General features: G+C 41.9%; 1 protein-coding gene and 1 pseudogene across 3 annotated transcripts in view; both read right to left on the bottom strand.

Annotated features, from left to right (window-relative positions):
* SASH1 (SAM and SH3 domain containing 1) overlaps positions 1–27,584 on the bottom strand; it is a 347,119-nt gene that overhangs the window by 273,553 nt on the left and 45,982 nt on the right. The gene's annotated exons all lie outside the window — the stretch shown is intronic.
* The window catches only part of LOC132660255 (large ribosomal subunit protein eL33-like), a 51,743-nt pseudogene continuing 26,074 nt past the window's right edge, over positions 1,916–27,584 (bottom strand).

The raw sequence follows: 27,584 nt of genomic DNA, 5'->3' as shown, positions 1-27,584 counted from the left end.
TTTCCTTCTCCAGGGGATCCTCCTAACCGAGGGCTCGAACCTGGAACTCCCACACTGCAGGCAGATTTTTTACCATCTGAACCACAATATACTGCAAATATTTCTGCCATTGCTGATTGTTTTCTTCAAACTTCTTCGCAATTGTCTCTTAAGATTTGGGTCTCCGTTGCTGTTCCCTGAGGCTCTAGTCCTAGCATATCAGTATTTTTCTACAGAGTTGAAGGTTTAACTTAATTGCACATCCCCAGTGGCGTCTCCTTTTTCCTAAGCTTGAAACCTCCATTCATTGAGCTTTTTGTTATTCAACTTGGTCCCTGGGATCTATCTGACTTGAAGCCAGATTTTTCTTAAAGCTGGCAGCTCCTGCAGTTAGCCTAGCATCCTACCCTGGCTCTGCCAAAAACAGTGTGGATGCCTGGGTGCTGAGAACTGGCTTTGAAAGGTACCCAGGGGCCACCACCAACAGGGCATCACACCTGCCTATGTTCTCAATGTGAAGTCAACCTGTCAGGAATGGAATGGTGGCGCAGGGAGAAAAAAGGTTTCTCCTCCACGCAGGAAGGAGTGGGGTTTGGATCAATCCTGACCTTGAAAATGACATTGCCTTCCTTGCTGTCCAGAAAAACTGTTCTCTTACACAGAAGCTAAATGGTGAGAAAGGAGATCAGTACATTGGCCACCATGCAGTCAGTCTCCTTGCTGCCATTTCAGTTTTTTAAGCATAGAGACGGATACAAGGAAGAACACTGGCAAGTGTGTGTGTGTGTGTGTGTGTGTGTGTGTGTGTGTGTGTGTGTGTGTGTCTGAGAAAGAAAGAGAGAAAGAGTTGGAAAAGCATGCAGTGTTTTGTTTTCCTGGGCATCTGAGAGCACTCAGTTGAGGAAAGCCTGAGACCAGCAGGGTCAGGACCTAGCATTACCCAGTCCTCTGTCCTTCAGCTCGTTGCATTCCTCTGGACTGATAACTGACGATGACAGAGCTCCTAAAGATAAATGGGTGCTCTTCTTCCCATTTCCTTTCCACCTCGCCCCCTGCCTCACTTCAGATCCCCCCGCCCCACCCCGCACCTCTACTAATGCCCAGTCCTCATCTGACTGATGCCAATCGGCACGGGCGGCATGAAGGGATGCCTGGTGGCATGAGCCCTGCTGCCTGGCCCCTCGACCCTCAGGGATGTGGCTGCTGCTGGGGACTGCAGGACTGTCATTCCTGCCATCCGGCTCAGAGCCCCAAAGATCCGGGCCAGCTGCAGTGCCCTGGCGGTGCGGTGGCTGTTCTACATGGCTGGCCTCGTTAGGAAGTGAATCTCTTGACAGGCAATTTGCCGCCGCCACCTGTATCTAGAAATCTTTTGCTAAGTCTGTGAAATGCAGGCAACCCCCTCTCTTCTCCCAGGCTTCGTTTTCACGACATGTTCTGCCTGTACTTAAAGTGCACTGCCCTGCTGGCATTTATTTCCATTTGGCAGTTGAAATATTCTGATTGCCTCCGCTTTCTCCTAGGCAGATTAGGCACATGTTTTAGAAATGGGAGGAAGGCAAGGACATAAGGGACCTAACAGGTGACAATGGAAAATAATGGCAAACAGACACGCTTCTGACTCAGGAAGACTTGGGTGGTGCTGCAAGTCCCTCCGAGAGAATCTGAATTTGGATGAAATACACAGGTGGAAGGGCTGACTGTCTGTACAGGGATTTATCATCAGCGCTGCTCTCAAATGTCAGGTGGAAGTCTTCCTGATGATTACCTCAATGGTAGAAATTTTGGATAATACATTAATATCTACAAAGCATTTTTAAGGACCTCTACCAACTACTAGGCAAATTCAAAAACAAGTTACATAAGAAGCTGATTAATGTTATTATACATTATATTTATATATATATATATATATATATAATGTATAAGCTGTATCCTAAGATCTTTTTTTTGAGGGGGGGCGAAGCAGGCAATTATAACATGATTAATGTAAGTTATGTGCATGCTAAGTCGCTTCAGTCATGTCTGACTCTTTGCAACCCTATGGACTATAGCCTGCCAGGCTCCTCTGTCCATAGGATTTTCCAGGCAAGAATACTGGAGTGGGTTGCTATGCCCGCCTCCAGGGGATCTTCCTGACCTAGGATTGAGCTCACGTCTCTTACGTCTCCTTCATTAGCAGGTGGATTCTTTATCACTAGCGCCCCCTGGGAAGCCCTAATGTAAGGTAAGGGACATTTAAAAATAATTTAGATTCAAAATAGAACTCTTTTCCATATACTATTTCATAATTGAAAAGTTAAAGTTCTTCAAATTTCATGAAAATGGAAAAGAACATTATGAAAGTGGTATCCTCTGATCTCTAGTCTATAAATATTTTCAAAAGACATATATTTCAAATAGATGCACATATTGTATTTAATTTTGGAGTTAAAAAGTCAGTTCTTAAGTATGCCATTTTGTTCAGAAATTAAAAACGAGGGAAATAAAAATTTTAATACCAAGCTCTATGGGAAAGGGTATTAGAATGATGAAAAGTGTCTTAGTCTTTAAAAGATCTTATCATTTCAACTGAAGTCTTCCCCCTGCTGATAAGGTTTGGGTCACAAGCAGTCTTTCCTGGCAGTCCAGTGGTTAAGACTGTGAGTTTCCAATGCAGGGGGCACGAGTTCAATCCCTGATTGAGGAACTAAGATCCTGCATGTGGCATGGTACGGCCAAAAAATTAAAAAATAAAAAGGTTTGGTTCACTCTTGGTGTAAGAGACACCATCAGTAAGATGCAAAGTCTTCTCCATGACGGGGAGTCAGTTCTCAGTCAAGTTTCTGCCAACCATTTCTTTTTCTCCATCAACCTTATGATTCACTAATGCAGTTAATAAAAATGCTTTAAGTCAAGTGTGTTCTGGATGTACAGTGATGCATAAGAATAGTTTTATTCCATCTTACGGAGTGAAGAGGGACAGACAGTCAGATAAGCAACAGCAGCGGAACCAAGGTCAGAGTGGGAGGAGAAGTGTTATTTATAGGGCCTTCATCAGGAGCAGCTCACCCACCCCTGGGTATTGGTGAGAATGGTAGGGGAATGGGGACATTGGCCCTTACTCTGAAAGAAGAATCCAGGAGAGATCTGAATTTTCTCTCTGCTCACACAGTTCATCTGAAATTTGAGGACAGTTTACACAATTGGCATTGGCAACCCCATCCACTCCTAGAATTCTGGCTTAACCCTAGACGCAAGGAACACCCTGAGGGCAGTGGATTAACTTTGGTTCTGTTTAATTTTCCTAATCATACCTGTTGGTCTTGAATGATTTCAGCTCCCTTGGAACTCAAGTTGTCCCTCTTTGAGTATAAACATCACCCCCCATCCTTGCAGACAACAATCTTTGAGTTATAACACACAGACAGCCAAGGTAACAGCAGCAAATAGAAACAGAAAAAATACCAAGCTGTTTGCATTGGGACATGGTTACCATGAAATGAGCAAACATTTAATTTTGTTTATTGAGATCAACGTGAAAGCTGTTGAATCTCTTATAACAACTTTGTGACATTTGATGCATGCCTTTCTGAAACACCTCAAGCTGAGCTTGTTGTTCTGAAATGTCAGAATGTTCTATTCTGGTAAGCAGTCAACTTGTATTGAGTTCTCCCTTTGTGCAGAATGCCGTGAAGTGTGGCTGAGATGCATAAGGGGAACGAAAGAGGATACAATGAAAACTGGAAGCTGTGAGTCAGTAGACAGTGAAAACGATCTGAAAAGGGTTTCTGGTTTTGCTTGACTTCAGATCTGAATTCATGAACAAGGGGGAGAAGACCACCCATACTTTCTATGCATGTGTTACTTTCTTAATCCCCTTCTCAATGCAAGGGGAAGAATTTTTGCCTCCTGAGTGAGGTAATCTCAGAAATGGCAGCCTGAATCTGTGATGAAGCTGTGCACCATCTTAGACCAAGGCAGGGACCTGCTAAATTTAAGGCCAGGAAGCCTTCAGACAGGGCTTAGAAGAAAGGCAGGTCAATGATCTCAGGCCTCACCTCTTGCTTCTTTTTCCATTTACATTTGATGCGCGTATGTTGACAAAATAAAATATTGAGAAATCATGGGAATTTCCTGGCTGTCCCGTGGTCAGGACTCCGTGCTTTCACTGCAGGAGGCACAGGTTTGATCCCTGGTTGGGGAACTGAGATCCTGGATGCTGCATAACACAGCCAAAAACAAAACAAAACAAAACAAAACAAAACACCAAGAAGTCATAATTGTATAGAGGATAAATGAATAGTCTTTGGAGTTCTGAGATTTAAGACAAGGCCGACTGTGATCAACTCCATGACTTTGGGCAAGTCGACCTCTGTGAGCCTCAGTGTCCATATCTGTTAAATGGGGGTAATAATATCTACTCAGGGGTTTACTGTGAGGATTAAATGAGATAACTAATATATAAATCACTTAGCACAGGGCCCAGTCTAGAAAAGTTGAATACATGTTAAACTATTACTATCCACAATTATGTCAACTCTATGGAAATAAAATCAATGCTTTAATTAGGATTCTTTAGTTTGTTAATTCCCCAAATTGCCTAGTCTAAGCAGAAAGTTATGTGCATTCTAACAAATTTAACACAGGAAAACGAAAGACTCATTTATTAATTAGGTTAACAAGCATCTATGGAGCATTTTCTATGTGCTCAGCCATGGGTGAGCCGCTGAGGGTGCCGGAATAAAAGCAACTGTTCCCATTTTCTTGGACCTTAAGTCTAGTAGAGCAGGTCAATAAATAAACCAACAATGACCATGTGGCAAGTGTGCTTGATAAAGGCAGCTTGGCAGACGTATGCTTTGAAAATGCAGAGCTCATAAGAGAAGAGCATGTCATACAAGAAGGATTACATGGTGATCACAGTCTAACATGCTCATTCTAAAGGAATGGAAGAGGGAAGTCAGAAACACAGGAGAGATGACTGCAGGCCCTGCCTCACACCCTGCCGAGCTCCCCGCCTTAGAAACTCTTTTCTCCCTGGGCTGGGAGGTCACTCTTTGGCCTTTAAGATGAATGCTGGCCTCGGACAGAAGCTTAAGGGGGCCAGTCCTCTGTAACTCAGGTTTAAACCAAGTCTGCAGACAGGGCGGCCTTGACCATATGCACCTGATCTTCTGCCCTGAATGTTTAGCATCAGAGCTAGGCTCTTCCCTGCACATCTTTCAAAGCTCTAATCTTGGCTCTGATCTCCATGCTTATGGATGGGATTCAGCTACCTCTTAAAGACTTTATCAATGACCTTTTTTGCTCTGGGTGGATGTCAGTTTGTTTGCTTTTGATAATAGCTTTATTGAGATATAATTCATATATATACAATCCACTCAATTAAAATGTACAATTCAGTGACTTTTAGCATATTCATAGCCCCACCATCCCCACAATCACCTTCAGTAAATCTCATCACCTGAAAAAGAAACATTTGCACCCCCTAGCTGTCACCCCAATCCTCTTATCCCCCCAACCTCTGGCAACCACTAACCTACCTTCAGTCATTACAGATTTGCCTGTTCTGGACATCTCACGTAAGTGCACATTATGGCCTGAATTATAACCCCCTGAATTCATAGGGTGGAGTTCTAACCCCTCAATGTGACTGTGTATTTGGAGACAGGGCTTTGAGAGGTAATTGTGTGTGTGTGTTAGCTGCTCAGTTGTGTCCAGTTCTTTGCGACCCCATGGACTATAGCCCACCAGGCTCCTCTGTCCATGGGATTCTCCAGGCAAAAATACTGGAGTGCGTTGCCATGCCTTCCTCCAGAGGATCTTCCCGACCCAGGGATTGAACGCAGGTCTCCTGCATTGTAGGCAGATTCTTTATCATCTGAGTCATCAGGTAACTAAAATTAAATGGAAACTCAATGGTGGGGACCTAATCCAACAGGACTGGTATCCTTATAAGAAGAGGAAGGGACACCAGGACTGTGTGTGCACAGAGGAAAGGCCATGCAAGGGCATAGCGAGAGGATAGCAGTCTGCTGGCCAAGCAGAGAGGCCTCGTGAGAAACCAGCTTGCCAAGATCTTGATCTTGGACTTCTAATCTCCAGAACCATGAGAAAACAAACCTCTGTTGAAGCCACCGGGTCTGTGATGTTTTATTACAGCAGCCCTAGTAGATTAAGGTAGTAGATTCATACAACATGTGACCTTTTGTGTCTGACTTCCTTCACTTAGCATAATGTTTTCAAGGTTTAATCCATGTTTTAAGATATATCAGTACCTCATTCCTTTTTTGATGACAAATAATACTCGTGTGTGACTAAACTACATTTTGTTTATCCATTTTGATGGACATTTGGGTTATCTCAACCTTTTGACTGTTAACGAGTAATGCTGCTATGGACATTCACGTATAAACTTTTCTGCGAATATGTTTTCATTTATCTCGGGCATATGCATCTTGGAGTAAAATGTATGGGTCATATGGGAACTCTATAACATTTTAGGAACTGTCAAACTGTTTTCTGAAAGGTCTACACATTTCACGTTCTCACTAGCAAGGAATGAAGGTTCCGAATTCTTCATATCCTTGTCACCATTTGTAATTATCTGTCTTTTTTATTACAGCCATCATTGCGGTTATAATCAGCTCTGAATATACTTTGGAAGGACTGATGCTGAAGCTGAAGCTCCGATACTTTGGCCACCTGATGCGAAGAGCCAGCTCATTGGAAAAGACCCTGATGCTGGGAGAGATTGAGGGCAGGAGGAGGAGGGGTTGCAAGGAGTCGGACGCAACTTAGTGACTGAACAACAACAACAACAGTGGGTATAAAGTAAGTTCATTGCGGTTTTGGTTTGCGCTTCCTTAATAATGGGTAATGTTAAGATTCTTTTCAGGTGTTTATTGCCATTTGTGTATCTTTTTTGGAGAAATGTTTGTTCAGATCTTTTGCCTACTTTTAATCAGCAATTAAGTTTTTTAGACATTAATTTTTAATTTGACTTTTTATTGTTGAGTTACAACTATTCTTTATATGTTCTGGACACAAATTCCTTATTAGACATAAGATTTGCAAAACTTTATTCATTCTGTACATTATCTCTTCACTTTCTTGATGGTGTCCTTGGAAGCACAAGAGTTTTCATCCTGATGCATGTCCAATTTATCTAATTTTTCTTTTGTTGCTTATGCTTATGGTGTCTTATTTAAGAAACCACTGCCAAATCTAAGGACATGAAGATTTACTCATATGTGTTCTTCTAACAGTTTTACCATTTTAGGTCTTTCACCATTTAGGTCTTTGATCACTGTTGATTTAATTTTGTATATGGGGTGAAGTAAGGGTTCAAGTTCATTTTTGTGCATGTGGATATCCAGTTATCTCAGCATTATTTGTGGAAAGACTATTCATTTCTCCACTGAACTGTCTTAGGAATTTTATTAAAAATCAATCATACATTAAAAATTTATTTCTGGACTGTCAGTTCTATTCCATTGATCTATACGTCTGTTTTCATGCCAGTACCATTGCTATTATTGTTGTTGTTCAGTCACTAAGTTGTGTCTGACTCTTTGTGACCCCACGGACTGCAGCACACCAGGCTTCCCTGTCCATCACCAACTCCCAAAGCTTGCTCAAACTCATTTCCATTAAGTCACTGATGCCATCCAACAATCTCATCCCCTTCTTATCCTGCCTTCAATCTTTCCCAGCATCAGGGTCTTTTCCAGTGAGTCAGTTATTCACATCAGGTGGCCAAAGTACTGGAGCTTCAGCTTTAGCATCAGTCCTTCTAATGAATATTCAGGAATTATTCCCTTTATGATTGACTGGTTTGATCTTGCTGTCCAAGGGACTCTCAAGAGTCTTCTCCAACACCACAGCTCAAAAGCATCAATTCTTTGGTTCTCAGCTTTGTTTATGGTCCAACTCTCACTGATAATTGTAGCTTTGTAGTTAATTAAGTTTTGAACTTGAGAAGTGTGAATACTCCAACTTTGTTCTTATTTTTCAGGATTGTTTTGGATATTGTGGGTCCCTTGAAGTTCTCTATGTTTTTGAAGGGTCATCTTTCTCTGGTGCCTTGCCAGGATTTATCTGCTCACTGAGGCATCTGGGATTGACCTGCAAATATGCCGTGTGCTGGTACCTAATATGCCTCAGCATTACTTTGCCTGAATAGACTTTTTCCAGCCCCAAGAACTGGATCTTGTTAATATAAGTTCTTCTTCTTTTTTTTTAAACAGGACAAATCCACACTTTTATTTATTTTCAATAAGTTTAAATCCTCAAAGGGTACAGCATCACACGGATTTTGTGTCCAATGGCCTTAGTGGGAAGGTACCTTTGCAATTTGGCATGAACCAGGCCACTGTTTCCATGAGCTCAATTTATCTTTCTCCAGATTACTCTGGTTTTGGTAGGTTTTCCACCAGGAGTTACTGTGTTGTTCTTTGCTTTGTACACATAAGCACATCTCTTGCCTAGATAGAATTCAGTTTTATCTCGAGCATATACACCTTCAATTTCCAGGAGAGCAGTGTGTTCCCTCTGGTTCGGCAGACTCCATTTACAGCCAGCAAAAATGGCCTTGGACCACAGCCTTCCAGACATATCTGTCGTTTTAGAAGTCCTGTTCCCAGCAGGCCTCCACAGGGTCCAAAATGGTCGAAAGAGCTTAATCCAAGTTCTTGATGGGTACCTTGTCTGGGAGGAGATCTAATTCCAAGCTGAACTCTGGTTTCAAATAAGATTGATAGATTTGGTCTGATGGTTCACTATAGAATCCTAAGAATTAATTAGGTATGATGGACAGCTGAAGTGTAGTCATGTTATGGCTGTTGTTTTCAAATTATAAAAATAGGGAATTCCCTGGCAGTCCACAGGTTAGGACTCTGGGCTAAGGGAGGAAGCCGGTTGGATCCCACAAGCTACATGGTGCTACCCCCCAAAATTATAAAAGTAATGTTGTCATATCCTAAAAAAGGTAAACAGTTAAAAAGCCATAATCCTTTTGTTAAAATTACAGTATAATTAAAGTAAAATTATGACAACCTAGACATAAAGTAAAAGTTATGACCAATCTAGACAGCATATTAAAAAGCGGAGACATTACTTTGCTAACAAAGGTCCATCTAGTCAAAGCTATGGTTTTTCCAGTAGTCATGTACGGATGTGAGAGTTGGACTATCAAGAAAGCTGAGTGCTGAAGAATCGATGTTTTTGAATTGTGGTGTTGGAGAAGATTCTTGAGAGTCCCTTGGAACACAAGGGGAACCAACCAGTGCATCCGAAAGGAAATCAGTCTTGAATATTCATTGGAAGGACTGATGCTGAAGCTGAAGCTCCAATACTTTGGCCACCTGCCCATGGGAAAAGACCCTGATGCTGGGAAAGATTGAAGGCAGGAGGAGAAGGGGACAACAGAGGATGAGATGATTGGATGGCCTCACCGACTCGATGGACATGAGTTTGAGTAAACTCCAGGAGTTGGAGATTGATAGGGAGGCCTGGCGTGCTGCAGTCCATGGGGTCGCAAAGAGTCAGATACCACTGAGCAACTGAACTGAACTGAAAGTAAAATTATAGTATCAATGATCTAATGTATTTCTGTAGATAGTAATACACTGGCTTCCCTGATGGCTCAGCAGTAAAGAACCCTCCTGCCAATGCAGGAGACGTGGGTTTGATTCCTGAGTCAGGAAGATCCTCTGGGGAAGGAAATGGCAACCTACTCTGGTATTCTTGCCTGAAAAATCCCACGGACAGAGGAACCTGACAGGCTACAGACCATGGGGCCACAAAACAGTTGGACGCAACTTAGTGTCTAAACAATTCCTCTGTAGATAGAAGTTTTTGTATCGTTTTTGGAAATTAACTTGAGAATTCCACTAGGAATTTTTTGGGTATCTATTATTTCCTTTATGGTTTGAAAGGGCATTCACATTTTCTGTTTTTTATTAGGCAGCATGTGGGATCTTAGTTCTCCCATCAGGGTTCAAACCTGTGGCCCCCTGGGTTGGAAGTGTGAAGTTTTAACCATTGGACTGCCAGAAAAGTCACACCACTCACATTTTTGTAGACATCTGTGTTCTTAGTCGCTCAGTCATGTCTGACTCTTTGTGACCCCATGGACCATAGCCCTTCTGTCCATGGGGATTCTCTAGGAAAGAATACTGGAGTGGGTTGCCATGCCCTCCTCCAGGGGGTCTTCCCAACCCAGGGATTGAACCCACGTCTCCCACATTGCAAGGTTTTTTTTTTTGTTTTGTTTTTACTATCTGAACCACCAGGGAAGCCCTTTTGTAGGCGCAATCAAGCAAAAATCATACTTTGGGGTTAGGAAGAGTTTGTTATATCCTAAGTGTGCATTCACAGGAATATATTTACCTAGATTTATTTTGAGGTTAGGCTAAGATTTAACATGTGGTTTGTCTTTATATTGAACTCTTTCCTCTCTGAAAGCATATGTGTATTTCCAAACACATCATTTCATCCTTAGAACACTTGTTAAGGCTGACTACAAATGTTCAGGTTCAATCGATTTGGCTTCCGAGTCATTGAATAAAACATGCCACACCATTTATTAAAGGCTCTGGCAATCCTGATGCTCAGATTTTCTTCAGGTTGACCAGCAAGGGGCACTAAAGCCTAGCATCTCTTCCCTGTTCCCTTCCAACAGCATCTGAGGTTTCAGTAAGAAAGTAATTGGGAATGAATCTGGGAGCTGAGCACTTTTATAGTCAGATCAAAACAGCGGTGGCAGTCTCTTTGATATTTTTTTAAGGGTATTGATATTTTTTAAATGAGAAAAATTCTGATTGGGTAAAAAGACAATAGAACAATTCCAAATATACAACCACTCTTTGCTTACAAACCATAATTCTCCTGTCTAGTCAATACTATTAGGTAAACCAGCAGAATCCTGTCATTGCTTTTCTATGAATTATTGTGTGTTTTTCATCCAGAGAAGATAATGGCTTAGCCACATAACAGTTCCTAAAAGGATGAACTACTTGATGTTATGATGACAAGCAATTATTACAGAAGCCTACTGGTTGGTCATTTTTTCCCCCTTCCCTTTAAATTTTGCCTGCCTATTTATTTCCATCAGCTAGTAAGGATGACTCTTTTATTGTTTCAAATAAAGGATGTCATCTATATGCTAGGCACACATTATGAATAATTCCCTGTCATAACAAGACACGAATGTCTTTCAGAGACTGACACGAAGTTACTGGAGCTGTTTAGTATTTGGTAATGGGCTTTTCTTTTTAATTTTAGCTTTGATCCATGCTTAATCACCTCAAGGTATTGAAATACTGAGAATGAGAGCATTCAATAATTAGTTCACCAAGCTGGGAGCTAAGACTCACTATTCTTTCATTCCAAATCAAAGAAATAGTTTCTGGAAGCTCAGTCCCCTTATCAATATTACAGAAATGATGCATGTAAAGTTAATTAATTCACAATTAATGTTCAATTACAGGTCAACCAATGTATAATACTCTGATTTTTTTCTCAATCATTCCTTTTTCAAACTGGTTTTCTTTTAAGATTTAGATTTTTTTGGACCTTGTTATTTGCATCCTGTGAGAACTGTATTAAAATGGATCACGTATTTATTCACCCAGCTCATTACAGCCCTCTTCCCCTCAAATACAATCCTAAGCCTCAAATGGCTGATTACTTAAGAACCCTCAAGAAGTCTTAGCTAAATGATGGACAGTTCGGAGTATGATTTTTAATATTTTCCCCTCTGCTAGCCAGAATGAGAAACTGGGGATCACAGAGTAAAGATTGTTTAGAGGCTGAGGCAGATATCATCAGTTCAGTTCAGTTCAGTCGCTCAGTTGTGTCCGACGCTTTGCTACCCCATGAATTGCAACACGCTAGGCCTCCCTGTCCATCACCAACTCCCGGAGATCACCCAAACCCGTGTCCATTGAGTCAGTGATGCCATCCAGCCATCTCATCCTCTGTTGCCCTCTTCTCCTCTTGCTCCCAATCCCTCCCAGCATCAGAGTCTTTTCCAATGAGTCAACTCTTTGCATGAGGTGGCCAAAGTACTGGAGTTTCAGCTTTAGCATCAGTCCTTCCAATGAACACCCAGGACTGATCTCCTTTAGAATGGACTGGTTGGATCTCCTTGCAGTCATGGGTAGAATAAAAAAGACAGAGCAAGAGAAAGAAAAGACTGTGGATTCCACACTCTCTGAACAAATACAAAGTGTTCTGTCAGCTACGGTTCTGATGGTCCTGAGGCGCCCAGGCGTGGTGTCCTTTCCACTCCCTGGGCCTTTCTTCTCAGTGACCCGGGAGGTGGAGACAGAAACCATGTGTGCCTGGCATGGTTAAGAGCACAAACCTGGGAGTTAGGTTTGTTGTAGTTGTTATTCAGTTGCTAAGCCGTGTCTGAGTCTTTAAACTTCAGGTCGCCAGGCTTCCCTGTCTTTCACTATCTCCCAGAGTTTGCTTAGATTTATCTCCATTGAGTTGGTGATGCTATCTAACCATCTCATCCATTGCCTCCCGCTTTTCCTTTTGCCTTTAGTCTTTCCCAGCATCAGGGCCTTTTCCAATGAGTTGGCTCTTCGCATCAGGAGGCCAAAGTATTGGAATTTCAGCTTCAGCATCAGTCCTTCCAATTAATATTCAGGACTGATTTCCTTTAGGACCTCCTTGCAGTCCAAGTGACTCTCAAGAGTCTTTTCCACCCACAGTTGAAAAGCATCCACCTGGTGGGATATTCTGGTGTGTAATTTTGGGCAAATGACTTTCTTATCTAAGCCTCAGTGAATTCTTCTATACTGTAAAGATTCACTCATACATTTAACAAATATTTATCAAATGCCTGCTATATGCCAGGCATTGTTCTAAGGCCCAACCGAGAAAATGAATGTGAAGCACTTAGAACTGTGAAAATAAACGTCAACTACAATCCATTGAGAACCTACTGTGCGCAGTGTACCCTATGCCGTACACTTTAGGCAATTACTTAATCTCTTTCTGCCTCAGTTTTCCTTATTTGTGAGGGGAGATCTTGGTCCCCTGTGGCTTTTGGAAGGTTTAAATGAGGAGACTATATTAAATACTTTGAACAGTGCCTGGCACATAATTAATGCCATGCAAATGTTTGCTATCATCACCTCAGTTTCTAAGTAACACCCTGGAGAGGTTAAGTGTTATTCTCACCACTTGAAGGATCAGTGTACTGAGGTTTAGGGAGGTCAAGGTCAAATGACTGGTAAGTCACAGATTGGTGGTCTTATCTACCTGGTTCCAAACACTGTCTATGCTTTTCCCATGGAAACTTGGTGCCTCCAGGAAGCATTGAACTCCTTTCTTGTGATTGCGCAGACTGTTTGCACAATAGCTCCAAAATGCGACCCCTGGTCCCTCTGAGTCTCTTCTATGAGTGTGCCCATGGCCATATACATGCACACACACACACACACACACACACAGAGGCACACGCTCACATCCATTGTCTTTGCACTTAGCATTCATTATGAGCAGTGGCTCCTCTCCATATAGAAATTATGCCACCAGTTACGCATTCAGCAAAGCTGCCCATCCATTCCTCTAGAACCTGAATGCAAATTTAGTTTTTCAGTTTGTGAGCTTTCTCAAAGCTGTCTTCCTGACCTGCTCATTCATTCATTCATTCCATCATTCATCAAACATTCACTGTGAGCCAAGCTGGGTGCTAGGTAAATTCTTAAATTTTGTATTAATCACACACTATGTTTCCTCAGTATGTAAAATATCGGATCCTAATTGTGGACTTTGTACAGATTAGCTTAAAAGGACAGAGGGTAGGAAAAGACAATGTTTGTTTGTTTTTCATGTGCCCAAGATGATAGTTCTATCAACACTTCACAGCTTAAATAAGAAGCATATTTTCGCACCGTGTCCTTTGAATATCTCCCCTTAGGAAACACACAGCTACAAATTATATGGAGGTGCTTTAGAGACAAATGAATCTCCCTCTGAGAATTGTGGGGGAATGTGACTGCTTTAATAAACTATTCTTTTTAACTTGATGCAGTTGAAAATGTTGCACGTGTTCAAAGGGGTACATTACACCAAGTTGGTGATGGATTTGTGGAAAACCAAGTTACAGAGTCAAAATAGCAATTGTTTCTTTTATTAAAAAAATATTGGCACATTCTCCCCACCCCCACACACAAAGTGCCTGAATGAGGAGGGAGTAGATTTTGAATTCTCAATGTTATACCCCAAAAGAGCTACAAGTTTTGAGAATGCATTTGCTGTGTGTTGTTCTCTGAATATTTATTCTTTCTTCTTTTAATAATAATTCAATTATCCCCTGGGGAAAGGTTTGTACTGGCTCTTGATTTAAAAATAAACCAAAATAAGATAAAAAACAAACAAGAAAATTCCTTATTGTCTTCTTCCCCAATCTTTTGGGAATGTGTGCTGTGACCATTGCTTACTCCTTCCCTCACTGGGCTTTTTTCTTAGGGTTTCTTTTTGGAAATGCCCTAGAACGTGGTATTTCTTAGGCAATGAAAGCTTCCACTCAGCTCTGTTAGGAAATACAGACAGAGAGCATTGTAAAAGAGATTTTAATTATTTCTGCTAATTGTCACTATTTAGAGGTTACCTTGAGGTTTCTGTCAAGAATTTCAAGTATGGGGCTAACATTGAGAGCCAAATGGCAAATTAATATACGACATGTAAGAAATATATACAAAGTGCCTTAAAGACAGAGACTTGTTAAAAATATTTGCCAACCACTATGATTCTGTTGCAATGCAGCAGACCACCTGCAATGCAGGAGATCCAAGCTCGATCCCTGGGTCAGGAAATCCACTGGAGAAGGAAATGGCAACCGACTCTAGTATTCTTGCCTGGAAAATTCCATGGACAGAGGAGTCTGGTGGGCTACAGTTGGTGGGGTCTTAAGAGTTGGATATGAGTGAGCGACAAACCACCACAATGATCAGAACAGATGTTACAGTTTCAGCTTTCATACTTTCGTTGCTGGAATGTGGCAAGGTCTGGGTTTTCCCAGGGAGATAGGAGCCAGGATGACCAATGAGACAGGAGCTGGGACAGCATCCCGTTAGCAACTAGTACAGAAGCATTTCCGTAATATAACAACTGGTTTGCAGAGGTGGATTTTCCAAGTGAATGAGAATCTTGGATGGGAATCTTCCAAATAATCCTTCACATTCTTATTTTTTAATTCCAAAGGGATGCTGTTTCTTTAAGAGGTCCCACAAACTTGTATAAGCTTTCAGTTCAGTTCAGTTCACTCGCTCAGTCGTTACCGACTCTTCCCGACCCCATGAATCACAGCACGATAGGCCTCCCTGTCCATCACCAACTCCCGGAGTTCACTCAGACTCACGTCCATCGAGTCCGTGATGCCATCCAGCCATCTCATCCTCTGTCGTCCCCTTCTCCTTCTGCCCCAATCCCTCCCAGCATCAGGGTCTTTTCCAGTGAGTCAACTCTTCGCATGAGGTGGCCAAAGTACTGGAGTTTCAGCTTTAGCATCATTCCTTCCAGAGAAATCCCAGGGTTGATCTTCAGAATGGACTGGTTGGATCTCCTTGCAGTCCAAGGGACTCTCAAGAGTCTTCTCCAACACCTCAGTTCAAAAACATCAATTCTTCAGCACTCAGCTTTCTTCACAGTCCAACTCTCACATCCGTACATGACAACAGGAAAAACCATAGCCTTGACTAGACGGACCTTAGTTGGCAAAGTAATGTCTCTGCTTTTGAATATAATATCTAGGTTGGTCATAACTTTTCTTCCAAGGAGTAAGCGTCTTTTAATTTCATGGCTGCAGTCACCATCTGCAGTGATTTTGGAGCCCCCAGAAATAAAGTCTGACACTGTTTCCACTGTTTCCCCATCTATTTCCCATGAAGTGATGGGACCAGATGCCATGATCTTCGTTTTCTGAATGTTGAGCTTTAAGCCAACTTTTTCACTCTCCACTGTCACTTTCATCAAGAGGCTTTTTAGTTCCTCTTCACTTTCTACCATAAGGGTGGTGTCATCTGCATATCTGAGGTGATTGATATTTCTCCCGCAATCTTGATTCCAGCTTGTGTTTCTTCCAGTCCAGGGTTTCTCATGATGTACTCTGCATAGAAGTTAAATAAGCAGGGTGACAATATACAGCCTTGACGAACTCCTTTTCCTATTTGGAACCAGTCTGTTGTTCCATGTCCAGTTCTAACTGCTGCTTCCTGATCTGCATACAGATTTCTCAAGAGGCAGGTCAGGTGGTCTGGTTTTCCCATCTCTTTCAGAATTTTCCACAGTTTATTGTGATCCACACAGTCAAAGGCTTTGGCATAGTCAATAAAGCAGAAATAGATGTTTTCTGGAACTCTCTTGCTTTTTCCATGATCCAGTGGATGTTGGCAATTTGATCTCTTATTCCTCTGCCTTTTCTAAAACCAGCTTGAACATCTGGAAGTTCATGGTTCACTATTGCTGAAGCCTGGCTTGGAGAATTTTGATCATTACTTTACTAGCATGTGAGATGAGTGCAACTGTGCGGTAGTTTGAGCATTCTTTGGCATTGCCTTTCTTTGGGATTGGAATGAAAACTGACCTTTTCCAGTCCTGCGGCCACTGCTGAGTTTTCCAAATTTGCTGGCATATTGAGTGCAGCACTTTCAAAGCATCATCTTTCAGGATTTGAAACAGCTTTACCGGAATTCCATCACCTCCACTAGCTTTGTTCATTAGGCACCCCCAAATCAGGTTTTAGACCCCCAGGTTGGCCATAACTGTGCACGCCAGATGATTCCCAGCCCAGTCAACAACTGCAAGGCGACTAGGGATGAGGTCTAGAAGGGGCTAGCTCTGGCCATGCCTAAGTGGGTGCCCACGGCTCACTGCAGTGGGTGCTCTTGTCCAAAGTTCTGACTGGTCCTCACAGAAGGTCGATCCACTTTAGGAAGTGAATTCACTGGGCTATCATAATTATAGCCTGCTGTCATTATAATTTCTTATAATCTTTCATCAGACACAAATTTCTTCAATTTCCTACTTACCAAGAAACCTTGTGATTATAACTTAGCTCCTGCTGTGGCTGCCTTTGATAGGCTGGCCATCGGATTTAAGGGTGTAGTCCCTCAGGCAGCTCTATTTCTTAGAAAAAAATTTAATAAATTTATATTCTATTTTAGTAGCCATTATTCTAATTACCTGGTCAAAGTGAGTCCCCTCGTGAGAGACAATCTATGCTAAGGTTTCTGAGCCCACGAAGCTGGACTTTGGACCATGACAAATTGACTAAAATCAACATCCTGTCTCCAGGGACAGAATTCTCCACTGCATTGCCCTTGGCCTTCTTCATTTATGCTCAGCAGTACTTGTATTTCAGCAGAACTGTTTATTTGTCTCCCCCACTAGACTGTAAACTCCTCAAGAACAGGGACCATCTGTATTTCAAATAGTATAAATACATAACAGAGAGTAAGGACTCAAAAAATATTTGGTGAATGAGTGAATGGGTAAGAAAAAGTGTGTGATAATCTTTGGATATTAGTAAACTAGAAGCAACAGAAACTTTTAGCTAAATTTACAAAATCACTTTGCTTTTAACCAATTTATTTTTTCATTAGAAAAGTATTTGTAATGCTCTGTGGGTTAAGGATCTTTTACCTGTTTGTTGACAAGTCATATGAGATGTACTACAAACCCAACCACGGTTGATATAAAGTCATCTCTCCTTAAAATTTTTTTTCACTACAGTATAGTCCCTTTATTATTTTATGTCTACCAGATCTACAAATATTTAGGGGAATTGAAAATCATTTTCTATTTGGCGTTTAAAGCTAGTGATGAGAAGCTAGTTATAGTAAGAATAAACCAGTCCTGGGATGAATTCCTTTGTTGAAAAATGTGCAAAATAACCCAATTGGATGGTATTGATGTCATTACACATAATTTTCATCATTCAGGAACATTTACTCTTGGTTTTAAAGCACTCATGCACACAGATACACATTATCCCACTACATGAAAATGTTGAGGCAGAAATTCAGGGAAAGAAAACAATTCTAATGAAAACAGCCTTTTACAAAAGAAGAACATTCAGAGGCAACTGAATGATGGTGAGAAAAATCAAAATGAAAAGACTTCTAATCCATATCTATACACTCCTCTGAGATTTTGTTTCTGAGTCTACTGTCTTCTCAACCCTTAAGGATATGAATAATCTAAGAAAGAACGAAAAGGAGAGAGGGAGGAAAAAGGGGAGAAAAAAGCCACACTAAAGTATGAGTGTGTGCGTGCATGTGTGTGTATGTGTATTAGGGACAAGAAGATGCTTCACAGCATAATTCTTCTATTTTCTCAAACTTGAAAACCAAATCAAACACTCTATCCCTCTATCACCAACATATCTTTTGAGAAAAAAATCCTTCAGGTATTCTGAACTATATTGCTGGCTCTGTAACTTGCCTTATTAAAGAACCCCAAATGGAGACAAACTACAATACTATTAATACGAGGGGGCAATTAACTACCCAAAGTGAACAATTAATATTTCCAAATCAGTTGTTGCTTGTTAGAGGGGAGACAGGAAGCTTTCTAGTCTCAAGCAGATATCATCTGGTCTTCATCTCTGCATCATTTTTCAACTGTAGCATGATGACCAATGGTACCCATGCCAAAATATCAAGAACTGATTTTATTAGCAGCATGCACAGCTCACAGGCAACCTGGTATCACCTTAGCTTTATAAGAGCTGAGTTTGAGAGAAAAGCAACCATTTGGGAATTGTGTTTGTATTGAGAAAGAGAGGAGTTAATGGTGTTTGTTTTCATAAGCCGAGAGGAAGTGATCAACCCTGTGGATTCTAAAGTTCTAGCCCTCAAGTGCTTTTCACATTTCCTCTTTAAGGCATCAAGCAGCTGTTTCTCTTGGGAGGGCTCCTGGAAGCCAACTGAGTTGAACACGGGATAATGGAATGTGGGCTTGAAGAAGGAATGCTGAGATTCAGCTTATAATCACACACACACACACAGTCCTCAGAACCTGTGAGCAGCTCAACTGAAATTCTTTTTTCCTTACAGCCAGGCAAAGCAAGAATCCTTCCTTCCCTGTGTCAAGCGGGACAACCTTCCTTAGACCTCCTGCAGGGCCTGTGCTCTGAGGAACCCTGCAGACACACAGCTGTGATGGCTGCCTCTGAGACAGCAGCCACCAGGAACACAACCCCAGAAGCGACAGCCACAAAACAGCAGCGGCTTCTTCTCCAAATGGCTGTCTGAACGCAGCAGGAGTCCTCCTTGTTACAGCAACTGGAGGCCTTTCTTGTCTTCCTTGTTCCCTACCACAGCCTGCCTTCTCCAAGCTGAGCTGCTGTGAGCTCCTTAGCTCCAGGAACACTGGCCCCCTCTCAATTCAGTCCAGTTCAGTTGCTCAGTCGTGTCCGACCCTGCGACCCCATGGACTGCAGCACGCCAGGCTTCCCTGTCCTTCACTATCTCCTGGAGCCTGCTCAAACTCACGTCCATTGAGTCGGTGATGCCATCCAACTGTCTCATCCTCTGTCGTTCCCTTCTCCTCCTGCCTTCAATTTTCCCCAGCATCAGGGTCTTTTCCAGTGAGTCAGCTCTTCGTATGAGATGGCCAAAGTATTAGAGCTTCAGCTTCAGCATCAGTCCTTCCAATGAATATTCTATGTTGATTGGCCCTCTCCTGGAGTGTGTTATCACTTCCTGCCACTGAGTGTGTTCCCTCAGTGATATTGGGCTGCGGTATTCTAACACGGTGGTCTTGTTGAGGCTGTGGGAAGGCTCTGCCCTGTGAAGGGAGCTGGTCTCTCCTTCAAGGAAGGGAGACATTTTCTAGTGTCAGATGTGCAGGGAAAACATGGGCTCAAGGACAGGACTATCATAGGGGATTAGGTCTGGGCTTCCAGGTGTCTGAGCACACTTCCCTGCAGAGTGGGAGGGGTCAGTGATCTTGCCACATGTATGCAAGCCTACAGCTGGCAAGGGAGGCCCAAGAGCAAGTTTCAAACCCAGCGCATTTTATACAGCTGTGTATTATTTTATTTCTTTTGCAGTAGGACCCTCATTAAATGCTCCAGCCCAGTCTCTCTCAGAGTGTTTTGGAAAACTCAAAGAATGGTCTTGGCCCAGCAGGTGAGAGTAGAGTTATGAGAGGCTGTGTCCCTGAGGCTAGACTTGAGGGGCGGGGGGTGGCCATAGGAGGGACTCCAAATCTCCACTAAGTTAGTCCCCTGGCCTCCCGCTTGACCGACAAATGGGCTTCCCTAGGTCACTTCTCATCTTCCACTTCCACAGCCTTCCCAGTAACCAGCACATGGATAATTCAACAATGGCTCTTATGACTGCTTTAAAGCAGGATTTCAAGTTTCCTGATCCCATCCAACTCTCTCATCTGGTGTGCCAACTGAAATGCCCTGTTTTCATAGGTATTCAGCATATGGGATTTATACCATCAATAGGGGTAAAAACAGCACATATTCAGGGCCAGCAAGAGAGAGAACACAGCTTTAGACAGCATATAATCACCACTCATGGTCCCCAATGAAGAAACTATTTCTCATTCTGGGGTTAGACTACTTTATACAGAAAAAAAAAAATATATATATATATATATATATATATCTTTAAAAAGTTGTGTCTAGCTGTAAATGAACCAATAGCATATGTGTTCCTAAGGCACCCACATTATAGTCCACTAAAGAAAAGAGAGCAGAATAAAATATAACATGCTTTTTTTTTTTTTTTTTTTGTAGTGGCAGCTGCCCTTTTTCAGAGAAATACTAACTGGATATTGAGGTCATTCCTGAACCTATAAATTGCCTTGTGAGTGATAAACCCTCTTTCTGTGAAATTTACAATAAACATTGGTGTGTGAGGGGCAAGTGAAAGAGGACTTGGGATGGATGAAAACACGCACTCTCCCTGGCCTTGAGAAATTAGATTGAATGCTAGGAATTGGAGTCTTTGTTGTTAGGAGAGAGATTCTGAAATCACTGGGGCATGAAAGTGTTCTCAGGCTCATTCCAAGTTACCAAAATGAAGGGTCCAAAGACACTCAGAATCTCATAAAGTGTCTTGCCAAGAAAAAATGGAACTTTGCCTTCTTGGCTTCTAAAAGGAGGGTTTCCATCCAGGTTCCCACTGGAATGGAGAAGTCATTCACATATTTTCCCATCCTTGCTGGTCTCTCTGAATCACAATGACTTTATTTTAGCTTGTTATTTACCGAAAGAAAATGGTCCCTTAAAATCAGGCCAAAGACCAGTCTTCAGGTTAAAAAAAAAAAGTTAATTAAAAAAAGCAGGATATACTATTGCATGACTACCACTATGGAAGAAAAATTATGCACAGAAAAAATACTAAGAGAACACAAGTCTCATCTCCCGTTTCAGGACTCTTCCAACTGTTTCTTCATCTTAAGCCCAAGAACAGAGAAAAACAATCTTTAATGGAGCAACAGAACTCAGTGATTACCCAGAATCTGATGGCTTTAGTTCTAGCAGATAATTTTTTTTCCCTACGATGACTTTAAATATTTTACAGATTTTTTAGAGTTTGCCAAAAATAGGTCTGTGAACATCATGCAATGTTTTGTTTGTGAGAGAGGAAAAGAGATAAAAACATAACTTAAAAAAAAAAAAGATGACTATGCAGGCAAAAATAATGCTATGGGATTTTAAATCCCATGCCTAGAGGTCTGAAGCTGATAACTTTTCCTGACCCCAAGGGGAAGATATTTTCCTTTCATGGGGAGCACAAAATCGCTGGCCATGCTTTCTCTCTTCCTTTGAAGACCATCTCGCCCCCCTGCTAGGGTAGGACAGAGCAGGTGACAGTAAATGCAATTTGGGGCTTAAATTTAAAAAATCTTTCTCTTGATCGCCTTGTAAAGGCTTCAGCTGCAAGTTGGAGAGCGCTGCGAGCCGGCTTGGCAGCAGAGGCCTGACACAGAGAGTAATGCCTGTGGTATGAGGGGGCCATCACCCACCAGCAACCTCGAGTGTGGGAAACTATTCCTTCAACTCAGGGAAGGCAGCCCAATCTCTGAAAATCTGATCTCCTCCTTTTGCCAAAGAGCCAGCTACAAGATTCTGGGATCCATCACTATTATTATAACTGTAAGGGAAAAAAATGACTTAATTGTAAAACAATGACCTCACCCTAATAACCATGGTCTAATCATTTCTAAAGAAAGCTGCCTTTTTTTCGTTCCTGCCAACTTGCAAATGAAGCAAATTATGTTGGAACATGATTATATTCATTAGTGATTATTCCATGAAAACAGTGAGGATTTGAATTTACCCTCCACTTAACCCACACAACTAACACTGCTGTGTAGATCTTGGGCCTAGTAATTGATGCTTTGTTAGGAGACTGTTTGTCCCAAGTTATGAGCAAACATGTATGCTTCTCTCAGTGAGATGCTGGTGCAGGTGAGAAAAAGAAAGCAAGTCACCAAAATGCACCTCATCTCAGAAGCAGGAATTATTTAGTTTAGAATCTTTGGATAATATTTCTCTGATTTAACTCTGTGTTTTTCTATGGGAAAGAATGACCCAAGGGAAAAGCCTACTCTCTCATAGTCACATGTCAACATCCTAAGAGGCTGAACTGATGCAGGTTACGCTGAGCCAGCCTGAGGGCTGGTTATGGCCTGACATCCGTTGCCTCCCATATGGGCTGTGCCCAAGAGGTCACTTGAGGTCTCCTGGATGTCTAGGCATCCCCTTCTAGGGGCGGCAGAAGAAAGAATAAAGGAGAAAAGAGAATAGAAAAGCACTATTACAGAGTGACAATATTTCCTAAAGTTGATTTTCTTAACCGTTTTTGAGCTGATCTCTACCTTATTGCTGAGAGATTGGTTAGCAAGGTCCCACTTCTACAGACGAAAGAAGTAAAACGGAGGACAAAGACGGCGGCAGGAGGACTTGCTTGAGATGGATTAGCAAGTCACAGTAGGACTTGGAGAAACATTCAAGTTGTCTGATACATGCTCCTGAGCGCTGACAATGGAAGGAAGTTCAGAATTTGGAATAGAAGAAGAGGCTAAACCACCTTCTTTTCCACAGTGGTCCAGCTGGTCAGACTTCTTTCAGATCCACGCCCTGGGTCATGGGAGACCATGTGGGCGGCTCAATGCTAAAGTAGCACTTCCTCTAGGGAATATCCCAAGGCCAGGTCATGGTGAGAATGGGTCAGAAGGACCACATGATGTCATATTATTATTTCTTTCAGGAAATGCCAACACCCTCAAATTATTTAGCCATCTGAGTCCCTACAGAAGAACAATCTTCACCTTAGACCAAGGATATATCTCTCTCAGTCAAATAAATACGCTTGGAATCAATGAGCGAAAAAGTCTTACCATATATAAATTGTGAAGCCCCTCAAAGTAGGAGGCAGTGATGGAAGTTAAATAATTCTAATATCCCTGGTTGAGACGACCATCTGGCTTGATAAACTCATAGGCCAGTAAAGTGCTTGGTATTTTGGAGGGCCACGGTTTGTGTCTCTGCTTCCGTTCAGCCTTGACCCTGCCCAGCTTCCTAGAGTCTGCCTGCTGATTTGGTTAGTGAATGACAATTCCCGCAGTAATTTTTTGGAGTTATTTTTGAGCTGATCCACATTGATTTTTTCCCAACTAACTTGATGCAGAAGTTGAGTCAGTAAGAGAGAAATGTATACAGTGGTGGTAAGTGTGCATGTGTGCCTGCTAATTTGCTTCAGTCATGTCCAACTCTTTGCAACCTCATGGACTGTAGCCCCTCCAGGCTCCTCTGTCCATGAGATTCTCCAGGCAAGAATACTAGAGTGGGTTGCTGTGCCCTCCTCCCAGGGATCTTCCCAACCCAGGAATTGAAGCCAAGTCTCTACTACTCTTGCACTGGCAGGCAGGTTCTTTGCCACTGGCACCACCTGGGAAGCCCCAGCTATAAAAGTGACACGTTTTGGATGGTGGCTTTTCAATTCTCTGCCTCCTGCTGAACCTGGGAATAAAAGTTGCCATCAACACAGACACCAGTTATAATGTGTTTGCTTTGTTATTTGGACTATTCAATTCTGCTCTTGAGGACAGGAAAATAAATGAAAGGATGAAATCCACAAGAAACCTTAGGCAAAGATAGTAAGTAAGGTAGTTCCTTATGCCATAGAGGCAAAATTCATAGCATGTATTATGTATACTGTAGAAGGGAATTTAGAATAAGCTAAGATATACTGAAGAGAAACAGAATAAAGGATTATGTGATACAACAGAGAAGGTCACCTATAGATAGAAAGGGATGGGAATATCAAGTCATAAGTCTTGACATACTATCTCTGGGTTGACAGCTACATCACCCCTCTATTATTGCCCACTCATCAGCAACCCTCAATATAGTCCTATTCTGGCCCCATAAGTTCTGTGCTCAAAAGATGCAGATAACATCTATGGCTGTTCAACATGATAACTGGTAAGCTACAGAGTGTAGTCAGGGGTCCTTGTCCCTGGGTCTCTCCAGTTCTGTGTCACTGGTCCAGGGGGCCTTCCCTCTACAGGCTGCCTTGCTCAAATGTTGACTCTGATACCATAACCACCTCATCAGTATGGAGAAAGAGACAGAACACATGGATCTTCATAATCCAGGATTCAGGTAGGGGTGCTGCCACTTGCTTGCACCTCCTCCTCATGAATTTACCCTGTCTCTTTCCCCTTGCTTTCCTCTCTGAGAAGTGAAGTGAAAGTTGCTCAGTCAAGTCTGATTGTTCATGACCCCATGGACTATAACCAGCTAGGCTCCTCTGTCTATGGAATTCTCCAGGTAAGAATACTGGAGTGGGTTGCCATCCCCTTCTCCAGGGTATCTTCCCAACCCAGGGATCGAGCCCAGGTCTCCTGCATTGTAGGCAGATTCTTTACCATCTGAGCCACTAGGTAAGTCTTCAACCAATTGCATAAACTATGTGATTCTAGCATCTTAATTCAGTCTTGTACCTTCCTGTTTTGTGACCTTTGAAATATCCTGGGATAACTTCCCACACCCCACTCCACCATCTTCCCACACTCTCACTATGGAAGTGTGAAGGCCAAGGTGGTATGAAATTCTAACAGTCCCTGTATTAGCTTATCACTTTCTGAGTCCTGACATTCACAATGAGTGAACAAGGTCTTTCAGAATCTTTGTACAGAAGGAAGTAATTTTAAAATATAAGGAGTAAAAAAATAAGCCTACTGTGCCTCTGTAAAGTTTCATTTATGTTTTCATTGGTTGTAAAGACATTTCAAAGCTTGACTAACTTTCTCCACCTATCAGCTTGAAGGGTCTGAAAATACCATGTAACTAGCCAAGGGGGAAAATTCAAGGCCATTTTGGAATGAGGAAGAGCTCTTCTGAGAGTCAAGGCCTAAACTCATGAGATTTCTCCTACTATTTCCATCTACTATTATTTACTGACTGTAATTGCTAGAAACATGTTTGTACTGGTCCCTTTAATAAAGTGGGTCAAAATTAGGAGTTGTGGGTTTGACTCATCATAATATAAGAGTCAACCCTAAGGCCTCTGGACATGTTATTACAGCCTAGAAACTGCTGAATTAGTGTACAACTTAGCCATCTAAAACCAAGCACAAATACCTCTTTTTAAAATTATACAGCTTCTAATCAGTTTAACATGTTCTGTGGCAAATAATCATTCCAAGGAAACAATAGTATTAGTTATCTCTCTGTAATTGAGTAGGTCAGAAAGGACAAAAGAGGTTATAGTAAGAAAAAACTGTCTTTTTGATTAGAGAGATTTTATTTTTCTGATTTTGTCTTTTCTTTCAATGACTTGATTGCATCTGACCAGATTAAGCATATGATTATATAAGGTCAGCAATCAGGGTCTGTTCATATCCTTACAACCCCTCCCCTTTCCCCTACCACCTACCAGTTGCCTTTAGAATTTTTGTTCTGTGCAGAACTGAGTTTAAGTTATGTGATTAAAATGGACACATCGTTATGACACAAGTGGCCCCGAGGTATGGACCATTGTTTTCATTAAAAATCTGAGTTTAAATTTTACAGTAGAGGTGCTGATTGAGGGAGACAAAGAGTCCATGCATTGCCAGGAGATGGTTACAGGATTCTCCAAAAAGAATTCTTTTCTACTATTGTTGCTGTTCAGTCGCTCAGTTGTGTCCAACTCTTTGTGACCCCATGGACTGCAGCATGCCAGGCTTCCCTGTCCATCACTATTTCATGGAGCTTGCTCAAACTCAGGTCCATTGTGTTGGTGATGCCATCCAAACATCTGGGCCTCTGTTATCTCCTCCTCCTGCCCTCAATCTTTACCAGCACCAGGGTCTTTTCTAATGAGTTGGCTCTTTGCATCAGGTGGTCAAAGGATTGGAGCTTCAGCTTCAGCATCAGTCCTTCCGATGAATATTCAGGATTGATTTCCTTTAGGACTGACTGGTTTGATTTCCTCGAAGTCCAAGGGACTCTCAAGAGTCTTCAGCACAGTTTAAAAGCACCAGTTCTTCAGGGCTCAGCCTTCTTTATGGTCTAACTCTCACATCCATACATGACTACTGGAAAAACCATAGCTTTGACTAGACAGACCTTCGTGGGCAAAGTAATGTCTCTGCTTTGTAATATATGCTTTTCTACTATATCTTGGGCAAAAAATAACCCATGGACCCATCAAGAGTGAGTATAGTTCAGATATTTTTTAAATAGCTGAGAATCAGGATTTTCAGCCTGTGTAAGTTTTTTTTTTTTTTTTTGGTGGGGGCTGCTTCCTAGGTGGCACTAGAGGTAAAGAATCTGCCTGCCAATTCAGGAGACACAAGAGACGTGTGTTTGATCCTGGGTTGGGAAGATTCCTTGGAGTCGGAAATGATAGCCCACTCCAGTATTCTTGCTGGAAAATTCCATGGGCAGAGGAGCCTGGCAGGCTACAGTCCATGGGGCCATAAAGAGTCGGACACTTCTGAGCATACATAGACACACAAGGTGTTTTAACTTAGCTTTAGCTCTGGCTCCAGCTCCAGTTTCTTCTTGTCCTTACCTGCCTGCCCCAAGTCAGCTCAGCAAAGCACAGACAGTCCCAGGGAGAGGTCAAGGGTCATGACAGACACTTGATGCCTTGCAGAAACTTCACTGGCAGAAATCAAATGTGGATATTCAATATTAATATGCACACAGACACACAACTAAATTCAAACTTACAAACCATTTGAATCAACTAAAATTTCTGCTAAGTGTGCTAGTTTTTTGTTAAAGATGTTTCAATGGGACTACAATGCAGAATGTATGTTTCAGTAGAAATAAGTAATTTTATTGAATCTGGTTTTGCTTTAAAACTAAATTTAGGACCTTTACATTACCTTAAATTGTTCTAATTTTCCAGCAAACATGACTAAACAATTATTTTCTCTTTTGTGTGATGCTGATAAATGAAGGGAAATTTAGATAATTTCAATCAATGTGTAATTAGTGGCTTAATGTCATTCTTTCTCTCTTGTCTGTAAGTACCATGAGGGTAAAAATCGATTCTTTCTTGTTTCTCCTGGTATGAAAAAGTGGCTGATATACAGTATACACACATAATACATATTTTTAAAAGATGTAAGTTGGC

The sequence above is a fragment of the Ovis aries genome, chromosome 8, assembly GCF_016772045.2.
Source record: "Ovis aries strain OAR_USU_Benz2616 breed Rambouillet chromosome 8, ARS-UI_Ramb_v3.0, whole genome shotgun sequence".
In the NCBI taxonomy this organism is placed as follows: domain Eukaryota; kingdom Metazoa; phylum Chordata; class Mammalia; order Artiodactyla; family Bovidae; genus Ovis; species Ovis aries.
The sequence above is the reverse complement of the archived record's forward strand: the minus strand, read 5'-3'. Positions and strand labels throughout refer to the sequence as shown.